Source organism: Delphinapterus leucas, chromosome 3, assembly GCF_059928025.1.
Source record: "Delphinapterus leucas isolate spDelLeu-1000000601 "Yukka" chromosome 3, BTC_Dleu_Yukka2, whole genome shotgun sequence".
In the NCBI taxonomy this organism is placed as follows: Eukaryota; Metazoa; Chordata; class Mammalia; order Artiodactyla; family Monodontidae; genus Delphinapterus; species Delphinapterus leucas.
The window spans coordinates 124,099,283-124,125,045 of NC_143131.1; the positions used below are offsets into that span (position 1 = coordinate 124,099,283).

The window sequence follows — 25,763 nt, forward strand, 5'->3', positions numbered from 1 at the left end:
ATGCGTCAGTGGTTGAAGAGAAACTTGAAGGATTTGGCAAGCGTTCTGAGGACAGTCACAAAAATGATTAACAGATGATAGATTTGTGGGGCCCACTTAAAGAAACCTCGTTTTGTCCCAAGAAAGGAAATTTGTGCTGACTTAGAATAACCATTTTTGTCTGAGTCTATGCTCTCAAACAAGATGAAGAATTGAGAAAATTGGAAACTCATGTGAAAATGTTGCCCCTGAAATATGTTAACATCTAGGACCAAGGTGTCTTTTAAGAGATAATTTGTGTGAAAATTTACACCCAATTCTCCATTTTATTTTCTTATTTTTGCACGGAGACATATCAAACTTCTTCAAAGAATTGTTTACATTTGTTGTCTACAATTTTTCATGTCCATGTCACTCTTTAATTCACTACAGTCTGGTGTCTACCCTCACAGCTGCCATAGTCAAATCTAATGGGCCTTCTCTAGACATCATTTTACTTGGCCTCTTGGCAATATTGGACATGGGACCACTCCTTCCTTCTTAAATCACCTCTTCCTTTGGCTTCCATGACTCCACATTCTCCTGATTTTTTCCCTCCCACTTCTCCAGCTGATTCTTCTTATTTTCTTTTGGAAGCCCCTTCTCTTGCCCATCCTTTAAACGCTGGTATTCTTTAGGGCTTGACTTAGGTCTTCCTTTCTTTATACTCCATAGAGATGATGGGTTGTTTTATCCACTCCCATGGCTTCCATTGTCATCTAGTTGCAGATAAATCTTAAATGTACGTCTCTCTCTTTCTCACTTCCCTAAGTGCCAGGCCCTGTGTATAACAGCCCCCAAGAATATTCTTTTGGATATGTCATGCAAACCCAAATTTTCAAAACTGATTTATCTATTCTCTCATGTGCCATATTTCAGCAAATGGCATCACCAGCCACCCAGTTTTCCAGGTCAGAAACTGGAGCATCCTCTTTGACTCATCCTTTTTCTTGACTCTCCAAAGCCAACAAATCAGTAAGACCTATTAATTCAACCCACTAAAACATCTCTTAAATCCATTGCTTTCTCTCCAGCTCCATTGCCACGCCCCTATTCCAGGCCACCATCAACTCTCACCCCATGGCCTTTTAGCTAGTTCTGCTATCCCCAGAGGTGTTTTCCTCTAACTCTTTACCCACACCAAGGCAGCCAGAGTGAAGCTTTCAAAGCACAAATTGATGGTGTCCCTTCTCTGTTTAAAAGCCATCAGTGCTTCCACTGCCTTTAGGATAAAGTCCAAGTTATTGGTATAAATGGGTAGCCCTTCCTAACACGCTCTTGTCAGCCCCACCTGCCTCATCTTGGTTGCCTTTCTCTTGCCTCCCTGTGTTCCTGGCACACTGAATGTCTCACACTCTGCTCTCTCCCACCCTCAGCCGTTCACACATGTTCACACATTGTCCCTTTTGCTGTTCATCTAGTCTTTTTTTTTTTAAAGCCAAGTTCCTTTTATTTTATTTATTTATTTTTAAAAGTTTTTGGCTGCGTTACGCCGCATGTGGGATCTCAGTTCCCCAACCAGGGATTGAACCCGCACCCACTGCATTGGAAGCATGGTGTCTTAACCACTGGACCACCAGGGAAGTCCAGCTTTTTTTTTTTTTTTTTTTTTTTTGCAGTACGCGGGCCTCTCACTGCTGTGGCCTCTCCCGTTGCGGAGCACAGGCTCCGGACGCGCAGGCTCAGCGGCCATGGCTCACGGGCCCAGCCGCTCAGCGGCATGTGGGATCTTCCCAGACCAGGGCACGAACCCGTGTCCCCTGCATCGGCAGGCGGACTCTCAACCACTGCGCCACCAGGGAAGCCCGGAAGTCCAGCTTTTCACCTAGTCTTGCTCATCTTCCACATCTTTTCTTCCTGGAAGCCATCCATGCGCTTCTCCTTCCCTCCTTCTCTCCATCAATTAGATTACTGCCTCTGTTTTGTGTTCATATAAGACTCTGTTCCACCCCAATTATATCTCTTATCACAGCATATTGAAATCCCATATGTTTAGCCACTTGACTGTATAGTTGGGGAGATAAAGGACCATGGTTTCCCACCATTCTACACCCAGCATCTAGTTCACAGTCAGTACTCATTTTACATTTCATGAATGAATGAGTTAGTAGCATACGAGAATATAAGAGAAGCTGGCAATTCATTTTTTATCACTACCATGAATACACGATGAGCAAATAATTACATAAGAGCAAGGGAAGTTTGATTAAGCTATTTGGGAAATATTTCTGTAAGCTTGGGTTATTCAACATTAGTCTTAGCTTTCTCTGGGGCATGGTGGCATCTTCTTAGGAAACAAAATACAAAAGAGAGTCTTGCCTGCTTAGGAAGGCAGACAGACGATGGTGACATCTTCATGTTGGTCCTATGAATTTATGAAATCTGGCCAAATTTGGGAGCTGGCTGACTCAACAAAGTGCTTTTTATCCGTTTCTATGCTACAAAATCGCACCTTCATTATGAAAATGCACATTATTAAAAGATAAATAGCTTAAATACTGAGAGGAACTATTATAATGATTCCTTGTCATATATCCTTAACCCCTTGGCTCTCCTGTCACTTCTTCACAGTCGATGAAAACCACAGCTTTTGTTCATCCTAACACCTACATACTCTGATCCTGTATCCACGCAGCTGAATGTGCTGGAGGAAATCCCACCACCACATCGACTGGATTCACTTTAAAAAATGACTTTGAAACTCCAGCGGCCCCCTTCCAGGCAATCATATTACTTGTCCTGGGTTCATTCATCCTCCTATATCCTACACAATTATTTCACACATTACCTTTCCCATTTCCTAATACCTCCTCCCCAATCCTCATTTTCAACTGGTAAGTCAGTTTTATGCTTCACGGAGAAAACGGAAGCAAACAGCAACCAAACCCAAAACTCCCAGTGTCTTCATGAAGCTGTAGAGGAGCTTTCCATACTCGTATCTAAATCCAGTACCTTTGCTTCTGTGCTAAATCCTCTCTCCTCTCACTCACTTCAAGACGTAACTTTGAAAAGTCTGTCCTCACTCCCCACATAATCAATTTTTGCTCTCTACAGCATATTAATCCCGTCTTACAAAAATCTTCTCTTGACTCCATTCCCCTCACCAGCTACTGTTTGCTCCCCTTTTCATCAAAACTTCTCTAGAGTTGTCTGTGCTTCCTGTCTTCAATTCTTCTTCTTTGCATCTCTCTTGCATCCAGTTCACTCAAGTTCCACCCAAACTGCTCTATCAATTTTATCAATGACCTCTACTTGGCTAAATTCATTGGTTAATAATCAGCCCTCAGCATCCTAAACCCATCAGCAGTATTTGACCAGTTGATCACTCCTTCTGTTTGATGCACCTTTCACTTTGCTTTCAGGATGACACATTCTCTTGGTTTTCTCCTACCTCGTTGGTTACTCCTTCACCGTCTCCTTTGCAGGTTCCTTCTCTTTTCTCCCAGCTCTTAGCTGCAGCGTCTCAGGCTCAGTCCTTGGACTTCTTCTCTATCTACACGCTCTCTACTCACCATCTCATCAAATCCCATCTCAAGTCCGTTGACTCACACATATACATTTCCAGCATTCATCTCTCTTCTGAATTTAAGACTTGTATATCCTACCGCTGATTTGACTTCTCTATTCAGACGTCTAATAGACACCTAAAACTTAATATGTCCAAGGACAGAACTACTGATCTTCCTCAGTAAACCTGCTCTAGCCCTAGCCTTCTCCATCTCAGTTTATTGTAATTCCATTCTTCCAGGTGCTCAGGTCAAAAAACTCAGAGTCATTCTTCATGTCAGTTCATCAGCAAGTCCTGTTAACTCTTCCTTTGAAATATATCTGCCCACTTCTCACTGCCTTCATGGCTACTACCCTAACCCAGGCTGTCATCGTCTCCTAGGGTAGCCTCCTAACAAATGGGTTTCCCTGCTTCCACTCTTGCTCCTCTTTGGGCTGTTCTCAACAAAGCAGCTAATATAAGTCAGATCATGTCACATCTATGCTCAAATCATTCCCTTGGGGTAAATATCAACGTATTTACAAAGGCCCACAAAGCTCTGTGTGATCCAGATTCCCGCTCCCTCTCTGTCCTCATCCTCTCCCTGGCTTACTCCGTTCTGCACTCTGGCCTCCCTGCTGTTACATGAACATGCCAAGCCACTCTATCTTTGCTGTTACTGTTCCCTCTGCTTGGAATGCTCTTCCCACACATATCTATTTGCCCATCCTCCTCACCTCCCCGAAATGTTTGTTCAAATCTCACCCACTCACTTTCTGACCATCCTATGTAATACTTGCCATGTCCCCTACTATTTTTTTTTTTTGCGGTACGCGGGCCTCTCACTGCTGTGGCCTCTCCCGTTGCGGAGCACAGGCTCCGGACGCGCAGGCTCAGCGGCCACGGCTCACGGGCCCAGCCGCTCCGCGGCACGTGGGATCTTCCCGGACCGGGGCACGAACCCGCGTCCCCTGCATCGGTAGGCGGACTCTCAACCACTGCGCCACCAGGGAAGCCCATGTCCCCTACTCTTGATTCTCTTTACCTTGCTCAACTTTGTCTTTCTTGTTGCAGTACCTATCACCTTCTAATTTACTTATTACTTTAACAGTCTGTTTTCTGACTCCCTGTAGAATTTATTCATCTTTTTCTGTTCTGGGATATTACTTTCCCCAGCCTCTAGGACAGGATTTCTCATCTGCAGCACCGTTGACCTTCAGGCTTGTGATGGGCTGCTGTTCTGTGCTTTGTAGGATGTCAAGCAGTATCCATGGCCTCTAACCTCTAGTTGTCAGTAGCGCCCCTTAGATGTGACAACCGAAACCATCTCCAGACATTGCCGAATGTCCCCTGGAGAGCAAAATTGTCCCCAGTTGGGAACTAAGCTTCTAGAAGAGTGCCTGCCACTGGCCGACATTCAATCATTATTCGCTGAAAGAAAGAAAACAAGGATGAGCAATTTTAGGTGTGTGTATTCCTCATGGGTTCTCCCAGCATTCATAATTTACCATAGTCATCTTAGGAGCAGCTTTCACCTTAGAGCAGTAAAAGCAGTAAATCTCACTGAACACAATGGCTGGCTCTGTCCTTGTTTTTGTGCAAGACAACTTGTGGGAGAGAAAGGTACAAAGTTAAGGATAGTAAAAGAAAATTAGGCATCAGAATAGAGACACACTGAGAGGCAAGCTGCCTAGGAAGGTACTGCTTATGAGAATTATGTGGATTTGTTCAGGAGGATTTATAGATCTCGGGACATTGAGTATTTTTCTGTACTGCTTCCATTCCCTTTTACAGTCATCTTTCCTCCTCAATATACATATAAATCGGTCTGAGGTTTCAACAACTGGTTCTGTCCAAAGATAGTAGTAATAAAAAAAAAACAACTAATAATAAGAAGAATGTTTGTTGAGCCCTTATGTGCGCTGTCATTTAATTCGTAACAGCTCTGTGAGGCAGGTCCTACTATTATCCCCCATTTTACATATGAAGAAACAGGCTCAGAAAGGTTAAGTAATTTGTCCAAGGTGCACAGCTAGAACTGAGAATGAGCTGGAATGATAAAGTATATTAATGTAAGTATATTATATACAGTACTACTTATTAAAAAAATAGGCTTTATTAAGTAATACAGTGCAATCACAAGACCCATGCAAAAGTCAGTCTCACTGACAGCTACAAATGCTATCTGAGGCCGTTTCTTTTCCACAGCCAGAAAAGGTATAGCACACCAAATCATAAAGACAATAATAATTTAAGACTTTGGGCTGGTTCTTTGATTTGAGTGTTCTTTTTCATTTTCAAAGGAAGAGTACTCTGTAGGAAAGAATGAGGCCAACAGTTCTGTTCAGTGAAAAGACTCAGTGGGTTTAACATGATTTGAGGGATAAGGAAAGGCTGCCTTTACCAAAGAGTATTTTTCCTAAAGGGTGTGTCCTAGGAGCCAGGATTCAGTTGCGCTTATTTATTTATTTACTTACTTACTTATGTATTATGTTGAAAGGCAAATCATGCACATGGTACAAAAATCAAAAAAAAAGGACTTCCCTGGTGGCGCAGTGGTTGGGGGTCCGCCTGCCGATGCAGGGGACACGGGTTCGTGCCCCGGTCTAGGAAGATCCCACATGCTGTGGAGCGGCTGGGCCCGTGAGCCATGGCCGCTGAGCCTGCACGTCCGGAGCCTGTGCTCCACAACGGGAGAGGCCACAGCAGTGAGAGGCCCGCGTACCGCAAAAAAAAAAAAAAAAAAAAGATCTAGAGTGAAAAGTCAGTCTCTCTCCCTCTCCTGTCTCCCAGTCACCGAGTTTCTTTTTCTAGAGATGACTCCTGTCTCCAGGTCTATGTGAATCCTTCTGGACCTCTGCATAAACAGGCATGTAGGTGAATTCAGGGCTTCATCTGGAGAGGGTTTCCTGTTTCCAGAGCAAATCCACATCCAGAGCATCTTCTCTTCTGATCCTCTCCGCAAACAGCCCAACCGTGTGAAGGAAATCTGCTGATTGTCTCCACACGTGTCCCCTTCACAGCGCTCATTCAGGGTCCTGAGACATTTAATTAGGTCTGCTGTTTCTCCCACAAGTGGCTACTCCCTCTCCATCCTCTTCGAAAAATCTGAACACAAATGTCCCACAGGTATTTAGTCATAAAACCCAAGTAAAATGGATAAGCACTTGCCAGGGTTGTTTTGTTGTTTTTTTTTTTAAAGTAGTGATCCTTTAATTTCCCTACACAGGCACACTTCTCCCCTTCTCTGCTGGGCTCAGATGCCAGCTGTATGTTGCCATGGTCCAAAGAAGGACCTGTGGGTCTCCCCTGGCAGATGTTGCCACTGTTTTAGCCTGAAGGCCCTGCAGGAAGCCCCTGGCAACATTTTTAATTCAACATCAAACTTCAACTTGAAATTTGAAAAAGAGGGGGAAAAATGACAAGATGTCAAAGTCTCGGAACCCAGCAAGCAGGGCTTGCAAATGTACTCAGTCTGGATTGCTTTGAGCAGGGAGGTGTGTGAGGGGGAGTTCAATGGCCCAATGTGGCCATTGAAAGTGACTGTATGCTATCAAAGGGACCATAAAGGATGCTGAAAGAACTTGAAGGGGCTGCTATGTCTCAAGAAGAGTCCTCCCCGGCTTCCCTGGTGGCGCAGTGGTTGAGAGTCTGCCTGCCGATGGAGCGGACACGGGTTCGTGCCCCGGTCCCGTGTACCACAAAAAAAAAAAAAAAGAGTCCTCCAGGTCTGGTCAGAGAGCCTTTTAAGTGAAGTCAGGTGGAAAGCTTTCCAGGGTATATTTTTCATCAAAAGGGCAGGTTGCGAAACAGTGCATTATAAAAGGCCCCATCCTTGGAAAAAAATTATGTGAATATATAGCAAACATTTTGGCAAGCTATACTCCCTAAAATTCACAGTTCTGAGATTGTATAATATTTAGAATTTCTTCCTTATACCTTTCTCTATTTTCTGAATTTTTTTTTGTGCAGAGACCCAATGTATTACATTTATAACCACAAAAATGCTATCTATATAAAATTTGAAAATAAAAAAATAACAAAGCTGGATGCCTATCCCCTCAGTGCCCACAGACTCCTAGAGCAGAAACCAGCAAGTTCTCAACTGCCCAGGCAGCTTAGCACTCAAATCTACAGGTGTATAGAGTTCAGGGGGCAAGTTCACTCAGCACAGTGCCTGGCGCAGCGTGAACCAGAGTTCAGTAATAATAGGGTCCATCTGGATAGAGCTTCAGAGCACGGCACTGCTTTCGTCATCTCGTTCCATCCCACAGCAACTCTGGGAAGTATACAGAGCAGCCATTTTTACTGGCAATTTGCATATAAAGAAACTGAGGCTACAGAAATGTAGAAGGTAAGTAGTAGCCTGGGACTTGAAGTCCGTAGCGTTTACCACCGCATATTTTAAGATGTGTGTGCATTTGGGAATGATCTCGTGAACTCCGAACCATACACTGCTCATTTGGGGTGGTGATGAGAAAATTTTCCTCTAGAATCACAAGTGTCAACTTGGCAGGCACTTGGGGGTGAAGACTTCTGAAGGTAATACATTATCAACCCCAGTTAGTTGCGTTACTGGAAACAGATCTGATGATCAGGGAATTGTGCTGTCCTACCTGGCCTCTAATGAAGATTTTGCAGGATTTTAAGGGACTGAAATTTGGGCAGGGGCTGCCTCTTGTTCTAGCTTTAGCTCTGGACCCTAACATGCGCGTGACACAATGTGATACTCTTTTCTTGATGAACAAAAGAATGAATGAATTTGAATCAGAGCTTTAGAGGAGGGAGACCCTTCCTTCTCTGTCCCAAGCTCTGAGTTTGCTTCCCCACATGACTCACCTCTGATCCTCTCTGCTTCTCATCCCCTACCGGACTCCTCCCCTGCCTCTGATTAGAGCTTCGACTTGGTGGTGGGTGGCATGGAGGGTAGAGGTGAGGGAAGTATGGGGAGTAGAGAAAATAAGATATGCTAAAAAGAGGGGTGAGTAGTCAAATCTAAGATATTAAAAGAAAAACGTAATCCCTTTGCTCCCCCATCTCCCAGAAAAGGAATGCAATTTCCCCTCAATTCTAGCTGCCCTGGGCACTAACTGTAAAAATACTAAATGAGAAACGGAGTCGGTTGTTGTCATTTCAAACACAAATGGGCATGTACATTCAGCCTTTATGGCTAGATAACTTCCACTTCCAGTGCTCTGTATTTATTGGCTTTGACTTATCGATAGAACATCCTGGGGCCTGAAGTCCTCCTTCCCACAGAGCAAAGGTACCATCAGCAACCGCTTTCTCCTCTCAACCCATGAATAATAATGTGGATGATGCTGACGGTGTTATTATTATCATTTGGTATTTAGCCAACGTCTTTCCCCGAAGTACTTAAAGCACTTTATAGGCATTGCCTTATTATTCCTCACAGTACCTCCCCCGAGAGAGGGCCAGAAGAGAGATTTGATTTCCATTTCACTGAGAGGAGAAGCTGAGACCCAGAGCGATGAAAGGGCTGCTCCAAGGTCACCTGGAAAAACTGGGCCGAGGTTAGGAGAAGAACTGAGGGCTCCTAATGGCTGTTTAAGGGCACCTTCCCACCCACCTTGAGGGAGAAGGAGTCATTAGCTCAGTCACTGAGCATAAGTGTAATAGGACATTAAAAGGGAAATTTTCACTGAGGCACATTCTAAAGTGAGGTGCTTGAACAAAACAAACATTTTCAAAGGGGACGGCTGAGAAACCCCTCACTTACCTCAGGGGCATAAAAGGGCCATTAGTTGGAGATGAGAGGAGTTTCGAAGAGGATTTCTTCACCCCAGGGGGAGGGTGGAGGCTGAACTTCACCTGAAGTTCAGGGAAAAAGACTTCAAGTAAACCATCAAAGAGCTTAAAATGAGTCCTTTGCTGTTCCTGGTGTACAGTGGACGGGTGTGAGCCGTGTCCGAGAAATCTAAGGAAGATGAGGTTGGCTGGAGTGGCCTCTGGCACTGAATGGAGGCCTGAAACTTGGGAAATAATTGCTCTCCTAGAGTTTAATGGAGCAAAGGATACGTGAGTATTTCCCATGATCAGGTGTGGACCATGTGCATGAGAAAGTCAGCCTGGGGTCATTGTGGATTCTGCCCAAGAAGACCACCACAAGAGGCAAAGGGGTCTTGGTAGAAAGAACATGGAAGTGGAATCCAAGACGCCCAGGGGTGATGGGTGGAGGCATGAGCAATGATCAGAATAGGCGCACAGTCGTTCACATCAAGGAAATGGAAGCAAGTGATCTGCATTGATGGGGGTCTCCAAAGAACCCAAGAAAGCACCTCAAGAGAAAGGGTGAGCTTTATGCTGCTGCCAAGTCTAATATTAGCATTGTTCGGGGAGAACTTTCCTTCTTCTGTGTATGGTCAGGCCACTCAAGATGGCCGTTCTCTTGCTCTCCGTACACCCCCCCGCCCGACCAGTGCCCGCTTCACCTACACCCTATGCACATGACTGACCTTCCTACATACTTGCCCCAGGCCCAGCTGGTGACTGTTCTTATCAAAGGGGCAGTGAGGGGCGTGCAGCTCTGCTGGTTTCCCTGGTAACTAATGAGCCAACCTGATGTCAGTTCCCCCTATAACTGGCAATCTCTTCCTCCCCCGGGAGCGAAGCCTGCCGCCATGTCCTGCCCACTGTCCGCTGCACACAGTGGGGTGTCGCTCCAGGACCTTGCTTCAGACATGTAAGATCCCCCATCCATTAAACCACTGATGTCTCTGTCACTGACTCTGAGCTCTTTCTTTGGTCTTAAAGCTGGGTAAGTGCAGGGCTTGCAGGCCTGTGAGGTCCAGCCCAACATCCTGTTACCTCTTTTTCCTCAGCCCGCCTGGCCCTGCAGGACTTAGGGGGAGTTAGGAATAAGCAGTACTTACAGAAGTCTGTCACATCCCATTCCCCAACTCCAGCTCTAAGGCAGGAGAGCTGAACATTTAACTTTAAGTCATATTAGATATATTTATTAGTACATGGGGACTGGGCATCTTAATTACCAAACTGAGATGATGTTTTATGAATTAAAGTGAATAAAATTTGCCTAAGAGTAAACAGCGTAGTCGTGGGAACCTGCCTAAATTTTTATCCTGTGGCAGAAGAACTCTCCCCACAGGGCAGATTTAAATGGACAGAGGGGTCAACCATTAAATTTCTTTGTGATTACACCCCACAAGATGTGCTTGTTTAACAGAATGATTATATAAGCTTTCCTGAGGTCAGGGGTGGCACCAAGAAGCAATGCTGTGCTGCAAACCTGTGATGTTCACCATCATTTATACCCAGTTTTATCCAATATCATGTAAGAACAGCTACCATTTTAAAGCATTGATCTTGGGTGAGGCACTGAGAAAGCACTTCACATACATCATCTCGTTTAACTCTCTCAGTTACCCTAAGAAGTAGATTTTTCCTCCCATTTTCTAGATGAGGAAACTGAGGCATAGAGAGGTAAAATAAACTTGTCCACAGGCATGCAGCTTGTTAAGTGGCAGAGCTAGAATTCACCCCAGGTTTGTCTGACTCCAAAGCCTTGCTTCTAAAGCACGCTACAAGCCTCCTTTAGAGTCATAAAAACTGTTCTGGGCCCCTTCTTTGTCCAATGCTCTTCCCAGCTAGGGTGGCACACATTTAACCTTTGATCTTCTGCGCATCTATATCACAGTCTGGAAGTTTGCCCAAATTGAGTACCCTGAGCTCAGCAGTGTCTTGGTCCGTAGTGGGAACTTAAAGGCAGCTACTGACTGGCTGAAAACACATATTCAACTGTGGGCTTTGGAGTCAAGTCGACATCTTCCATTTACTAGCTGTGTGATCTTGGGTAAATTACTTATCCTCAGTTTCTTCATCTGTGAAATGGGTTGATAATGCCTTCCCGGGAGGGCAGCTGGGAGGATTGAATAAGCCTGTTATCACTCTATATGCCTTCAGTAGTTAGTGTTGAATGAAATCACTAAGTCTGGTGCTGCCTTGTGTTGTTCTTTATTCACACATTTAAAGCCTTATCTTTCCAATCAGCTCAGAGGCTCCATAATGCGTCAGCTCTCATCCGCTGTACAAGTGTTAGGCAGCAGTGCTGGGTGGATGTTAGCAGCTAATTGACATCGTCTTTGCCATGGAAGACTGCATGGTCTGGAAGCCCTCCTATCGATGTAGAGAAGTATATAGTCAGGGAAGTGCATTTCAGGGAAGTGAAGGGTACATGGCTAATAAAGGTGCTCAATTAAGTTGATGGCTAAAAAATATATGTTATGAGTCAGTGCATATCCGAAGTGCCTTACATATAATCTCACTGACTCCTCACACAACGCTGTGAAGTAGACTCTATTATTGCATCCCTTTTTTGTTTTTTTTTTTGGCGTGAGAAAACTGAGGCTTAGAGACATTAAGTAACTTACCCAAGGTCACATGACTATCATGGGGATGATGGTATTGAAACCCATTAACCATTTACTGGACCTACGAAGTCTGCCCTTAGTAATTCCTACTTCTGATTTTCCTTATACATAATTCTAGTGCTCCCCTAGCATGAAATCAGTTGTCACATGTCTTTTCTTACCTATTGTTTTATAAGCATTTTGAATTCAGAGACCATGTCCTCCCCATCTTTGTGTCTTTTCTGGGCCTGTTCAGAGCATGTGCTTAATAAAGTCTTGTTAAATAGACTCTTGGCCAGATCGACACCCCAAATATGTATCCAATCTGTCCACGTCTCTCCAGCTCCACTGCAACTCCAGTTCAAGCTGCTAATATTTCCCCTGGAGAACAATAAACCAGCTTCCAACTTTCTCTTCAATTTCCACACTGCAACTGCAGAGATATTTTTATATCATTTGTAACAGTAATAGTAACTTGGAAAATTTAAACTAATATACCATTCTTTTCCCCATGAAGAAGAATCTCAAACAGCTGATTGGCCACAGCAGCCTCTGGTAAGAGTGAATGGTGATGTCTCTTCTGGAGGAAGGAGAAAGTGATACAGGAAGTCCCGACCAGAGGAAGAAGAAGAGGGAGCCTGAATCCTTCTACCCCAGGGGGCTGGAGGTAAGATTAGGGGACAGAGATGGTGAAACACGTGTGCCCAATCTCCCTTTTTAGGTGGATTGAGGGGAGACTTTTACTTGGCTTCCTGACTCTGATTTGGACTCTGGGAGGAGACTGCATTGCTGGTGCCATCTGGGCAAATGTGGAAAAGCCACTTCAGGGTAAAACCAGTGGCATGGCATCAGTAGAGTTAAATCGCAAAAAAATCCAACCTTGGCTCCTTATAGCATGGAAAGTATCCAGAAGCTCCCATGTGCTCCGTGGAGGGATGTAGCAGAGCTGTTTGGAAAGCTTACTGACCGTGGAATAACTGAGGACTATAAGGCTGACCCCCAAGCCCAGGGTTGAATGGGAGTTGAGGGCAGGCTGCAGGTCTGTAGCACCAGCAAGATCAAAACTGGGTCAACTGGGCTGGGATGTTGTGGGTTGGGAACACCACTATGGATAAAAGAGGCATGCTCACTCTTTACAGCCTTTCTGCAGCAGGGAGGTAAGGAGAGGAAAGCAAGGGCGCATTCCTGCTGCAGAGTCTAGAAAGACTCCGAGACCCTCACAAGGACCCGCATTAGGTCCAAGACCCTCCCCCCGCCAACGAAAGGATTTGTGTGTAAGCTCCCATACCCCAGGGGCCATCTTGAGAAGAAAAAGTGCCAGGTCCTCCTGGCATTTTCTGAGACCAAGATACGATGAATACTGAAAAGTCAAGTTCCTGCTGGAGTTAGGAAAATTTTAAGATTGGACCCACGTGAGAAAATAGAGACTGCATTTTCTTTGCACATCTGAATGCAATGGAGTAAGTTTCCACTTGCAGATAAGTTAGATGCAAACTCCTTCCCACAGCCTACGGAGCTCGGCACCATCTGGGCCAGGTCAAACTCCCCCGACTCACGTCTGACCTTGCATCAGTTCTGAGAGCATGCGCACCTCTTTCCCGGGGACTTGCACCTGCTGCTTCCCTCCCTGGACTGTGCCTCGCCCTGCATTCTCACAACTGCATCCTCCTCTCTCTTCAGGCCTCAGGTTACAAGTCACCCACTCAGAGAAGCCTTCTGTGACTACCTCAACGAAAATACGTGCCTCTCCCCCCTTGTCTGTTATCGTCTATCCCGGTACTCTACTTCCTTCGGAGCAATGGTCACAATTTGGAATTATTTTGTGTGTTTATTCATTTCCTTGTTCACTGCCTGACTCCTTACTTAGACTCTAAGCACCCTGAGGACTAGTTTACTAAAGTATCTGTTGGAGGGAGTGTGGAAAGAAGGGAGGGAGGGAGCCTCGTTAACAGATATTGTCAACGTGAACAGAACTGCTTAGTCATTCTCACATTGTCAAAAACTGTGTCTTAAGCATCATAGCAGACGCAGTTGGTACCCAACCTGGATCCCTTTACCAGGCCAGCGAACCCATCCCCCAGCTGCTGCAGATGTTGGCTGCTACCGGCTCACATACTTGTACTCTTCTCTAGAGGGCTATCCACGCTTGCAGAGAGCCTCATGGTGGGAGATGCCTGGGAGGTTACCTCCCACCCCAAGGGTGGGAATGACATGGCATTTGGCTTCTTAATGGGGGGAGCATAACGGTCCAGCCCCTTTACCTGGGCAGGACATCCGTGGAGATGCAATTCATCCTGCAGAGGAGAGGTCCCAGGGAGATTGGATCTAGGCTAGGTTTTTCCTAAATCCCATCTTTGCCCAGCTCCTTTTCCTGCCCCGTTCTCCTTCTCTCCCTCTTTCTATCCCCTCTCCCCTGACCCAATAAAGGCTTCTTCTGAGGGTAGTCCCTCAATAAATCACTTGCACAAGAATCGCCATCTGGGCCTCTGCATCTAGAGAACCTGATTTAAGACAAACTTCTTTCACGGACATGGCACTGGGCAAGGGCAATGGAGGAGGGGGTACAGAGAAGAGGACACAGGCCACCGCTGAGGCTGCTGTGAGGCCACATCAGTGTCACCTTCCTCTTCCCCAGCCTTCCCACCCCGATTCAACCCTGAGATGCCACGGACGTGCCACTCAGAACACCATCAGTTACGGAAGAAGCTCCGAAAGGAGGGATTGTAAACGAAGGTGAAAGATTCCAATGGAAGACACACTGGTCCCACTGCTTGGGGAGGACCTAAGCAATCATGTCTGGGGAAAAAAGCATTTTAGTTTCCTGCCGTGAGAAAGCTCCACATACTTTGGAGCCTGAAGAAGCAGTTCTGAAACAGACAGGAGTTTGAGGGCGGGGCTGATGGGTCTTTTGCATCTCCCCTCTCTTTGGCTGATCAAGAGGCAGGCGCTGTAAATCTGATGGCAAGGGCTGAGATGGTAGCAAACCTCTTTTCATCTCCCCCCTTGTGTTTTGGAGACAGGAAGGCGTGGGAAGCCAGCCAGGCCCCAACTATCAGGAAGGTGGCAGCCTCAGAAGGGGAGAGACCAGGTCTGGGGAGTCTCGCCCTGGTCCTCAGGTTTGCGGGGGATCAGCAATAACAATGCCCGTGTGGGGCGTAAGATGACATTCCCTTCCCAGTCGTCCTCAGGGTCATGTCAGGCACTTGCAGCCAAGGAAGAATGGGAGCGAATTCAGGTCAAGAGTAAAATCAGAGCGGGAACATTTTAAAAGGGAGATTTAAATGCAGTGTTTTCATATGAAGCTACCTGGCCCGACCCCCCCCCACTCCTTTTGGAAGCCTAAATGTCAAACAACAACTACTAATACTTATTAAGAACTTACAAGGATGTAGCCACTGAACTAGGCATTGATACAAGTCCCAGCCCCCCAAAATGAGACAAGCCCAGTGGTGGATTCAAACCAGCCGGGGAATCCAGTCGTGCTGAAGATGTGCATCTTCCACCACATCTGTGGATGGGAGTCCAGATTTACGATTCAGCCTCGTTCGGGACGCTGGGAAGGTTGTAAGCTCCTTGAGAACAGGGAGCTTTTGTCTGTCTCGTTCCCCGGAGTATCTCCAGTGTTCAGAACAGTGGCTGGGACCTAGAAGGGGCTCAACAGATGTCTGCGGAATGAAAGAATAAATGGGCAAGATAAGTGTACTGACTTGGGAGTCATTGACCACTCAGTTCCTTTTCTCATGAGCCAGGTTTCTTGAGCAAACTATCTTGAATTTTCTGAGCTTTGGTTTCCTCAACTATAAAGCGTGAAAAAATACTAGCTGCCTCCTAGGTTACAGATGAGGCTTGAACAAGCTATGCTGTACGTAGCACAGCGGATGGCACAGGGTAAGCACTGCCAAACGGTAGTGACTGTCATTATGAAGCCTTGTATATTTCATAGGACAAATGAACAGCAAAAGAATTTTCTAGGAGTGAAAACTGAATGCAAAGGAGATCTGTGAATAAGCAAAGTAAAACAGGGCAGTGACATCCACATTTTCCTGACCGATTATTTTAAAAAGTGCCAGAAAAAACTAAGGCCATTCTTAGTTGTCAAGAAGCCTAAAATAGCAATTTTGAAATAAAGGAGGCAGTAATGTGTTACAAAACCCAATGTGTCTATTCACATCTATTTCAAAAGACTCAAAATTAAATGATCATAAAAAGATCTTGGAGAAATACCATTAAGGGAAGCAAGCTAGTTATCTAATTATGTACTGTGTGAATTATATCTAATTCTAATCCAATTTAATATAAATGCATTCATTTATAATAAAAACCTAATGACGATTTAAAAGCATCCTATTCAGCTTTGATTTTAAAATGAAATACTTACTCCCTCACACAGATTTGATGTGATATGTCCCGGACAGCCTATGAATATTCATAGCCAGTATATGAACTACATGTCCATATTCATACAATACACTTCTTACCCAAGCTGAGAGATGCACCCTTTTTCCTCTGGAAAGAAAATCAGGAAAGTGTAGTGGAAAATGGAAAAGCCAACTGTCCCTTAAAAAGGTACCGTGTCCAGAGGGGCTGCCAGCCTAATAAATTGTTTGTTTAACTCGTTTGGGATGATGAGGTTGACAAGGCAACAGGAAGCTTAAAAAGGAAATCTGCCTCGGTGGCTGATACACCTGGGGCTCAGGCTGCCTGCGGTGCGTCCATCAGGCATGATGAAATTCTCAGAAGCCCCGCATGCTCTGCTGGAAGTAAAGGCACAATTCACTGAGTGTGTCAGTTGGAGATCTCGCCTAGCCCCTTCCAACCACAGGCAAGCCTGATCTTGGGACCCAGGAGGTTCTTTGCTACTTAGTGCTGCACCTGGCTGCTCCACCTCTCAGAGGACTGCTAGGTGGAGACATCTCAAATGAGAGGCTGGGGTCCTGAGCTAGGATGTGGACATACACAGGTGGACGTCATTTTACTCACTAGATGTGGCCCTTAAAATCACTTGCGTGTTCAACAGATTTTTCTAAGCTGACTATTGTTTTCCATGTACAATGCAGTAAAAGAATCCTAAAGCAAAATCTGTTGTAAGATAAGGAGTGCTTTTGGAGAGCTGCTCTCTCTTCTACAATTATGGGGTGCAGTCTGGCACACAAGGAGCTCTCAGCAAATACGAGGGAGTGGCTTAGCAATGTAGTGCCTGGCCTTTGGGGTCACACATTCTATTGAATTTGGGTTCTACCACTGAGTGAAGTAAGACTGTTTACCCTAGCTGAGCCTCTAAATAGAGGAATCTTCATCTCTAAAATGGGGATAGTAATATCTGCCCTATAAAGGAACAGAGATGAAATAAGCATGGACACAGTGACACAGGAAATCCTCACTCAGTGTCAGCACTCATTAGTTGATGCTCCTCGAAGTGGAAAGACCGCCCCCCCCACACACACTCACAAAGGATCCAGCCGAGTCAAGGCTGTAACTCGTACAGGGTTGAAGAGGGTAGACCTCCAGGCAGATTTGCTACTCCTTCCCTGCTCCACAGCCTTTGCTGGAGCCTCTGGGGAAGCTCTTACTCCACTCGCCGCTGACTGTTTGCATGTCTGTCTTCCCATCTAAACTGAAGCTCTTGGAGGGTTGTCTTAGATGTGGTATCAATGTGGGACCAGCACAGTGCCTGGCACACACTAAGTGTGGAACTGGATTAATTCAAATTGCTGTTTTAAATATCTCCACATGTGGCTTTGGGTGGCAAGAAAAGGGGAAAGAAAACCTTGTAGGTTAGGATTCTTTTATTTGTAAGTACAGGAAGCCCACTTTCAATGGGCTTAAACACAGGTAACTGTGAATTCCAGGAGTTGGGTTGCCTCAGGTGATGCCACCAGGAACTGACTTCTCTCTTCCTCTGTCATTTGGCTCTACTTTCTTTGATTGGCTCTGTTTCAGACAGGTTGTTTGCCTCTAGCTAGCAAAATGGCTGCTTAGCTCCAGACCTAAAACTTCCCCAGTCTCTAATCCAGCAGGAAAAAAAAAATATCAAGAGTTTTTGTCCCAGGAGGAGACGTGTGCAGCTTTATTGTGGTCATACGTCCATCTTTGAGACACTCTTGATGTGACAGGTTGACTGGCTTAGACCTGAGCTGTATATTCCTCCCTGAGCCGGAGGTGAGAACAGCTCCCCTTTAATCATGAATTGAGATTGAAGTTGGGGTGGGTTCTCAGGGTTGATACTTGTTTGAAAATATACCTAGGGGACTTCCCTGGTGGCGCAGTGGTTAAGAATCTGCCTACCAATGCAGGGGACAGCGGTTTGAGCCCTGGTCCGGGAAGATCCCACATGCCACGGAGCAACTAAGCCTGTGTGTCACAACTACTGAGCCTGCGCTCTAGAGCCCACGAGCCACAACTACTGAGCCCACACGCCACAACTACTGAGGCCCACACGCTCTAGGGCCTGTGCTCCGCAGCAGGAGAAGCCACCACAATGAGAAGCCTGCTCACTGCAACTAGAGAAAGCCCACGCACAGCAATGAAGACCCAACACAGCCAAAAAATAAATTCATTAAAGAAAATGTACCTAGGATTTTGTTTTTATACAGATATGAACAGGTCAACACATCAGGAGGTGACTGCTGTTGAAAAGATAGTTTGTTACCCAGAGTTCCCAAGAGGAGGGGGCATGCCACGCCATGCAGGGCCACAAAGGGGAAGCACCAGGAGTCAGACGGAGCAAGGTCAGAGCATGAGTAAAAGCCTTTATTGTGGTTTCCACAGGAAGCAATGGGCTAGGGAGGGTAAACAGCTGAGTAGGTTTAGAGTTTGGATAATTTTGGAGGGCTCTGGACTGCAGGGGTGGTCCCTAGTTACCTGGTACCTAGCCCTGGGTGATTTAGGGTAGGGGGATGGTGTCCGGGAAGGCAGGAGCCTAGTAAAAGGAGGTAGATATGGGGTATGGGCTCAGGATTGATTGGTTTGCATATTAAAGATGCACTCGCTGGTAAATTGTTTGCTATTTCTAGGAATTAGCTACCCCTGGGAGGGGCCGTTCTTCTCTGGGTCCACAGGGCCTCAAGATGTCAAAGCATCACAAAATATAGAAAGTTAAAGACATGATTAATACAGTATGGGGTGATAAAAAGCCACAGATATGTACTATGGAAACCAAGGTCTAACATAGGGCTGTCATCTCATTGATTTAGCCATTCATTCATTCACTCATTCAGTTATTCACACAGCATTTACTGAGCAATTTTAATGTACCACACCCTGAACTAGGTGCAAGGGACACAGAAGTGAACAAACCAGGCATGGTTCTGCCCTCCCGATAATTAGAGCCATTGATCAAATAGTTAGAATTCTTTTTTTTTTAGTGCTGACTTTATTTATTTATCTATCTATCTATCTATCTATTTATTTTATTTATTTTTGGCTGCATCGGGTCTTCGTTGCTGTGCGCGGACTTTCTTTAGTTGCGCTGAGCGGGGGCTACTCTTTGTTGTGGTGCGCGGGCTTCTTGTTGCAGTGGCTTCTCTTGCTGCGGAGCATGCGCTCTCGGCGCGTGGGCTCAGTAGTTGTGGCTCGTGGGCTCTAGAGCTTAGGCTCAGTAGTTGTGGCACACGGGCTTAGTTGCTCCGCAGCATGTGGGATCTTCCCGGACCAGGGCTCGAACCCGTGTCCCCTGCACTGGCAGGCAGATTCTTAACCACTGCGCCACCAGGAAAATCCGTTAGAATTCTTAAGAATGCTTCGTTCTGTCCTACTAGGACCTATTCTACGTGATCTGGGATCCAACAATTCATTTTTAAAGGCTTTAATACACTTATTTATTTTAGGCTACAGTGAGATGTTTGGCCTGGAAGTATATCCTGGGCCACTGGGAAAAGAAATCTGATACCCATAAATAAAAGCACTACAAGTGAGGCTAATCCTTCATGACATGTACAGCATTTCAGAGATTACAAAATGTTTTAACTATTCTCATGTATTCCTCACAACATCCCCATTACAGAGATTATTATCATATCATTTTACAGCTGGGGAAGCTGAGGTTTTAAGAAGAGGTGAAGTGATTGGCCCGAGGATTTATAATCAGCAAGTGGCCAGGCCAGGGCTAGAAACCAAGTCCAACTCTCCTTCCATTTTACTGGTACTTTCCAAACTAGGGACTGCTACCAGTGGCACACAGGCAAGAGCATCAAAGTACATGACCTCACCTGGTGAGAAGTTTATTTCCACTCCACTTCTCCTTCAATCTTAGTTGCCCTTTAGTTCTGCCAAGGGCAAAGTCTCCTGTCTGTGCTAATATATCTTTAACACCTTTTACTTGCTAATCTCCCTCTCTCTTTAGAAACCAAGAAAGTTCAGGACTCTGTCTCAGAACCTTTGGCAGATAAATTCAATCTAGAATCTAATAACATTGTTTTGCTTTATTTATGACAAGCGATATTGGTTTTTCCATTGATGGTTGAGGTACTCAGTTTCCCTTTGAAATAAATTTATTTTTGAAGTTAAGACAAGTGTTGATTTAAAACAAATGCTAAATAAACAATATATAGATGATTTGTGGAGATGGGCAAGTTGTGAAAACAATACCCAAATTACTGCAACCTGGGAACACTGCATAGACCAAGCGAGTAGGAAGAGACACCTGGAAGGAATTAGAGGGTCTCTCTCACTTCTCTCTTTTCCAGGAGGGAAGAGGACTGGGTCAGATCCCGCTCCCCATAGAAGACATGGTCATGAGCCTGGAAGACAGTGGTTCTCAAGCCAGGGTCCAAACTCCAAGATGCTGTTTCCAAATCCTTTGTGAGAAGAAAAATAAGGATGCTGTGTATGTCAGGGCAGGAATGCCAGTTGTTCTTTCTTAGGTAAGAATGTACTTTATTCTGGAATTATGATCTTATTTTGGTATGAGTACATGTGTGTTAAATGTTCATGCTTTAGTGGTTGCCTGATGATAATAGATGGACATTGTTTCTTGTAATTGTTTCAATAGCTTTACTTGGCAAAACAAAAAGCCGGCAATCTTATCTTAACAATCTCCTCCTCTATTTTTTTTCTATATATCACTGAATCTCTGTTCTAGGAGACTTCAATTGCAGGAAACAGCTTGCCTTCTATAGTTAGAGGAAAAAGGTATTGATAGACCCACCATTATAATTGTGGTTAATAGCAATGCAAAAAAGTAAGCCATAAATCCTTATTGAACCCAGGAGCTGCTGTTTATCATTGAAGAGATCATTCTTTCTCTCCAGTGTAACTAAATAAAGATGGGAGATTAGCGAAATAAGAGAGCTGTTAAATTAAAGAGGAAAAAAGTTCAAGTTTCAAGGAGGCTGTTACAAAAACAAACAAATATACAAATAAACCAACCCCCAAACTCCTAGTGGTCTATGTAGCTCTCAGTGGCCTTGAAGACCATCTCACTTGAGATGGGCAAGCTGATAGCCCGTTAAAATGGCAGCCCCACCCTCTCTCATACTCTGTTGATGGAAATGCAAACTGGTGTGTCAGGCTAACTCCTTGACCTAGTGATTCCTTTTCCACTCATTTGCCTGAGAAAATATCATAATTGGACACAAGTAATTAATTACAAGGCTGCTCATCAAAAACATCACTTACAGTAAATAGTGAAAAGCTAAATACAACTTAAATATCCAATCCCAAGAGACTGGTTGGGTAAGTCATGGTACATCTATAGACTAGAATAGTGGAGATATATAAAAATATGCTGTAGAAAAATACAAAATGTTGTATAAAGATGTTAAGAATATATTGTTAAACGAGAGAAGCAAAAGAGTGAAACAGGTACAGAACGTCGGATACAGGGTGATTTAATTTTGACTTAAAAGACTGGTACATTTTATCTGGATGGTGACATTATGGGTGAGTTCTCTTTTCTTCTTTTAGTGTAAAGGTATTTTCTAAAAACGTCTACAGTGAAAATGTACTACTTTTACTTTAAGGGGGAAAAAAAGGTGATTTCTTTAAATCGGGCCCCACTTAACCTGTTTAAATGGGTCAGCAACCATACGCCTAAGCTTAAAGGTATGTATTTGTGGACTTGCATTTTGCAGTGCTGACGTGCTTCCCCTAGAACCAAAGGGAGACACTAAACCTCTCTGCAAACTCTTTGTAGATTCCCATCTGTGACTTGATAAATATTTGATGCAGTGGCCAGTCAACATCCCTACATTAGTGAAACTTCTGCCCAGGAGCAACTGCTCAGCTCTCAGCGATGAGATCGGAATAAGTTAAAAAGAGTGTTTTCATTAGCTACTTCAAAAGGTTTGGTTTTTTTAGCTGGCAACTTCACAGACTGGATTATTGGCTCTGCTGTCTACTGCGTGACAACCAAAAAACATACTATTGCAAGGAGGAGCCTGCTTCTTCCCTTAACAATATTTTCTTTCCTTTTTGTTCACAGCCCAGGAGGCAAGTGCAGCATGACTCACCCCCTCCCTTCCCCTTGGTTAAACAGCTGTGAAAATCTAAAATGAGTTTAGGGTCTGCCCAGTAACTTTGATGCCCCAAACCTGGAATCTGGTCCCCCTGTCTGATATAGTTTTACATAATGAGATGGACCACTTATTCTCTCCACACATTCATGGTTACAATGGATAATTAAAAAGTCAGCACTTCTGTTCCCAAGTAGCTTGAGTTGACAAGTAGAATGGGTGAACAAAATGTAGCAGGGCAGAGAAGGGGCCTGAAAATAGCTGAAATTAATTGCAACTGTAGGGGCCTCCAGAAGGACCTGGGCAAACTCCTACTCATTCCTCAAACCTCAGTTTAGATGTCACATCTTCTTGGAAGCCTACCAGGATCCATCTCTACTGTTTCAGGCTTGGTGTCCCTCCCCTGAGCTTCCATAACTACTGTGATTCTCCTGCAAGAGCACCTAGGCTGTATTATAGTTACATGCTGGTTTCTAGCTCTCTGTAGCCAACTGAGTTTCAGGAAGACTGTCCTGTTCACCACTGCCTAGCATAGTATCTGGCACTTTGAAAAGTGCTGAATAAATAGTTATGGAATTGAATACATTTGTCTGGAAATTACTGCTGCAGAGGACTTAGAACATTGCAGGATCATATGGCATCACATTTGAAAGTTTCCTCCATTCAGTGCTCCATGCCCTACCTGTCACAGCTCTCCAAGCAAGCAGTTGTTCAATCTCCTTGCACACTTCTAATGACAAGGAGTTCACCTCCTTCAAAATAGAGGTAGACTTTGAGTGACTTAGGAAGATGAGTAAAATAAAAGATGAGCATTACCAGTCCTGAGCTAAATCAGGAAGTAGTTAATCCAGCTTCTCATTTTTCTGCTGGACCTTTATCTCAACTGGGGAGGTCAAGTAAACCCCACCCACGTGCCCACTGATAACAGTTTAAGGCTCTGCTTTCTAAGCCAGAGGGCTGGACAGTATGCCAAGGAGTTCTTGAGCTCTAAGAGGAACATGGAGTGAAGCATCATTTTTACTTGGAGATCTGGAGGGAAACATTTTTATATTAAAAAATATATATATATATATATTATGGAGAAAAATATATGCATGACTTTAAAGAAATAACACACAAGACTTAAAAGAAATTGATCAGAATCTTTTGGGCTGAGCCTTCAGACTCCTGGGGGTTAAGAATTCAATTTTGGTCCAATGGGTTACTTTGGTGGAAAAAATATGAGAAGTACTCCTGGCTTCACATGTTAGCATCTTTTACCCCCTGGGAAGATTTGCATTTCCATTGGTTTCTTTTGGAGACTGGAAAGGCTTTAGAGCTAAAAGGAATCACTGTATATAATGGTGGAATTTCAGGCGGCATGAATTGGGATAGAGTGACAGACATTTCCCAGAAGAGGCCTTGCATTTATAAAGCCCATTCCCTAGTACTCTGTCAGCCCTAACAGTTAGTCCCAGTTCAGGATGGGTACAGTAAATGTCCATTTGATTCAATTTTGACACTGTTTGAGCAGCGACTTTAACCCCTCTAAAGCCTCAGTTTCCCTAGCTGTAAAATGAAATGAGAGTATTTGCCTTGTAGAGGTGTTGTGAGCCTACTGTATAAAAAGTACCTAGCTCGGTGCCCAGTACATGATAAGCACTTAATGGTAGTTCTTGTCAGCATTACTTATAAAATGAACATGTGCTGAATTAGACCCACCCCTGAATTTGTGGACCTGGGCAAAAATATAAATGGAGAACCATATGTCTAAATATTTAAAGTTATAAACAAGCCAACAACTGTTAAATAATAGTAAAGTATGTCCTATCCTCCTACAGTTAAAACAAAATTGAAAATAGGTCTTTTTTGTCCTTAAACATTAAAAAAAATTTTTTTATGGTAAGAACATATAACATGAGACCTAGAGAACAAGTTTGCTTATTTATTTATTTGGCTGCATCGGGTCTTAGCTGAGGCATGTGGGATCTTTTCTGTGGCACACAGGCTTCTCTCTAGTTGTGGCGTGTGGGCTCAGTAGTTGCGGCACACGGGCTTAGTTGCCCCACGGCATGTGGGATCGTAGTTCCCCAACCAGGGATCGAACCTGCGTCCCCTGCATTGGAAGGTGGATTCTTAACCACTGGACCACCAGGGAAGTCCCTACAGAACAAGTTTTATATGACTGAATATCAGCAGGCTTTAAAGTTGACTGCTCTTTTTTTTTATTTATTTAATTTTATTTATTTATTTTTCTATACAGCAGGTTCCTATTAGTTCTCTATTTTATACATATTAGTGTATACATGTCAATCCCAATCTCCCAATTCATCCCATCCCCCACCCCCACGCTTTCCCCCCTTGGTGTCCATACGTTTGTTCTCTACATATGTGTCTCTATTTCTGCTTTACAAATCGCTTCATCTGTACCATTTTTCTAGGTTCCACATATATGTGTTAATATACGATATTTGTTTTTCTCTTTCTGACTTCACACTGTATGACAGTCTCCAGGTTCATCCACGTCTCTACAAATGACCCAATTTTGTTCCTTTTATGGCTGAGTAATATTTAATTATATATATGTACCACATCTTCTTTATCCATTCATCTGTCGATGGGCATTTAAGTACTTCTGTGACCTGGCTACTGTAAATAGTGCTGAAATGAACATTGGGGTGCATGTGTCTTTTTGAATTATGGCTTTCTCAGGGTATATGCCCAGTAATGGGATGCTGGGTCATATGGTAATTCTATTTTTACTTTTTTAAGGAACCTCCATACTCTTCTCCATAGTGGCTGTATCAATTTACATTCCCACGAACAGTGCAAGAGGGTTCCCTTTCCTCCAAACCCTCTCCAGCATTTGTTGTTTGTAGATTTTCTGATGATGGCCATTCTAACTGATGTGAGGTGATACCTCATTGTAGTTTTGATTTGCATTTCTCTAATAATTAGTGATGTTGAGCAGCTTTTCATGTGCTTCTTGGCCATCTGTATGTCTTCTTTGGAGAAATGTCTATTTAGGTCTTCTGCCCATTTTTTTAAATAAATTAATTACATTAATTAATTAATTTAGGCTGCATTGGGTCTTCGTTGCTGCACACGGAGTTTCTCTAGTTATGGTGAGCAGGGGCTACTTTTCATTGTGGTGCACGGGCTTCTCATTGTGGTGGCTTCTCCTGTTGTGGAGCATGGGCTGTAGGTGCACAGGCTTCAGTAGTTGTGGCACACGGGCTCAGTAGTTGTGGCACACAGACTTAGTTGCTCCGTGGCATGTGGGATCTTCCCGGACCAGGGCTTGAACCCGTGTCCCCTGCATTGGCAGGCAGATTCTTAACCACTGCGCCACCAGGGAAGTCCTTCTGCCCATTTTTTGATTGGGTTATGTTTTTAATATTGAGCTGCAAGAGCTGTTTATATATTTTGGAGATTAATCCC

At 44.3% G+C, this 25,763-nt stretch overlaps 1 protein-coding gene across 1 annotated transcript in view; it reads left to right on the plus strand.

The window, feature by feature from the left end:
• TCERG1 (transcription elongation regulator 1) overlaps positions 1–25,763 on the plus strand; it is a 143,288-nt gene that overhangs the window by 24,097 nt on the left and 93,428 nt on the right. Inside the window, exons 3-4 of the mRNA XM_089909458.1 lie at positions 12,410–12,559; positions 20,577–20,753. The gene's annotated coding sequence lies outside the window, so the exon portion shown is untranslated. The remainder of the gene's footprint in view (positions 1–12,409; positions 12,560–20,576; positions 20,754–25,763) is intronic.